The 1,806-nt window shown below is 42.6% G+C and overlaps 1 pseudogene; it reads left to right on the top strand.

Annotated features, from left to right (window-relative positions):
- The first annotated feature begins 377 nt into the window (after positions 1 to 377).
- On the top strand, positions 378 to 1,564 carry LOC100351695 (large ribosomal subunit protein uL3 pseudogene; annotated as a pseudogene).
- The last annotated feature ends 242 nt before the right edge of the window (positions 1,565 to 1,806 follow it).

The raw sequence follows: 1,806 nt of genomic DNA, 5'->3' as shown, positions 1-1,806 counted from the left end.
AATTGACAGAATTGGGATCAAATCACAGTCTGTGTGACTCCAACATTCACACACTTTAACCTCTCAGTCCCTAATGTCAAGACAAAAGAAGAAATATTTGATTACTCATTAACTGTGTCTATATATGTGTGGGATTTGGTGATGGTATTTTAATTAGTGTGTGTGTGTGTATCCATGGGTATAAAAGAAAATTTTATTATTATTATTGCCTGCTTGGTCACAAAAAGAAAATATTGTGAATTAGTTGAATTTTAAAAGAAGACAACTTTCTCAGAGATCCATGAAGGTAGCTGTGCTGTCTGACCTAATAGACATGATAGAAACTCAAAAACCCAAAGAAAGTGTGTGATAGCTCTACCAGTATATTTGGCAGCAAGATGTTTCACAGGAAATTCTCTGGTCCCAGACATAGGTCCCCGAGTTTCTTGCCTCTGAAGTGCAGCAGTACACATCACGAGATGGTGAAGATCTTCCCCAAGGATGACTCCTCCAAGCCTGTGCACCTCACAGCCTTTCTGGGCTACAAGGCTGGCATGACTCTCATCATGCAAGAAGTTGATAGGCTGGGATACAAGGTAAACAATAAGGAAGTTGTGGAGCCTGCGACCATTGTGGAGACACCAACCACAAGTTATAGGCAACATGGGCTACATGGAAACCCCTCAAGGCCCCCACACCTTCAAGACCAGCTCTTTTGAGCGTATCAGTGATGAGTACAAAAGGTATTTTTATAACTGGAATAAGTCAAAGAATAAGGCCTTCACCAGCTATTCTAAGAAGTGGTAAGACAACATCAGCAAGAAGCAGCCAGAGAAGGACTTCAGCAGCATGAAGTATTGCCAAGTCATCCACATCATTGCCCACACACAGATGTTCTTGCTTCCTCTATGGCAGAAGAAGGCCCACTTTATGTAGATCCAGCTGAATTGAGGTACTATGGCCAGGAAACTGGACTGTGTTCAAAGAATGGCTGCAATGGCAGATACCAATGAACCAAGTATTTGATCAGGATGAAATGATCAATGTCACTGGCATGACCAAAGCACAAAGGCTGCTAGAACATCAAGAAGATGCCCCACAAGACCCACCAAGGGATATGCAAGGTCACCTGTATTTGGGCATGGCATCCTGCATGTGTGGCCTTCTCTGTGGTGTGGTCTGGGCAGAAAAGCTACCATTACCACACAGAGATTAACAAAAAGATCTACAAGATTGGGCAGGGTTACCTGATTAAGGAAGGCAAGCTGATCAAGAGAAACGCCTCCACTGACTATGACCTGTCCAACAAGAACATCAACCACTAGGTGTCTTTGTCCATTACAGTGAAGCGACTAGTGACTTTGTCATGCTGAAAAGCTGAATGGTGGGGACCAAGAAGTGAGTGCTCACCCTCCACAAGTCCCTGCTGCTGCAGACCAAATGGCAGGCCCTAAAAAAGATTGGCCTTTAGTTCACCCACATAACGTCCAAGTTTTGCCATGTCTACTTCTAGACTATAGAGGAGAAGAAAGTGTTCATGGTACCACTTAAGAAATACAGGCTCACCAAGAAAAAAGGACTGTAATGTCAGAAACAGATTGTGCAACTGGTAGCATCACAATAAAAGTGATTTTCCAGTGGGAAAAAAGAGTGTTAGAATTGTTGCCCATTTATCAAATAGCATAGACAGGAAGTAATTTCCCCCTCCAAAGCTAATATCTCAAGACTACCTAGCAGCCCCTTCAATTCTCAAGGACTGATCTCTCTCTTTGTATCATCTTCAAAGTATATATTTTGATGTTGATAGCAGAGATAGCCAGGTCTTTT

Source organism: Oryctolagus cuniculus, chromosome X (assembly GCF_051225735.1).
Source record: "Oryctolagus cuniculus isolate XC-2025 breed Fujian yellow rabbit chromosome X, ASM5122573v1, whole genome shotgun sequence".
Lineage (NCBI taxonomy): Eukaryota > Metazoa > Chordata > Mammalia > Lagomorpha > Leporidae > Oryctolagus > Oryctolagus cuniculus.
This window is presented reverse-complemented; position numbering and strand designations above follow the sequence as displayed.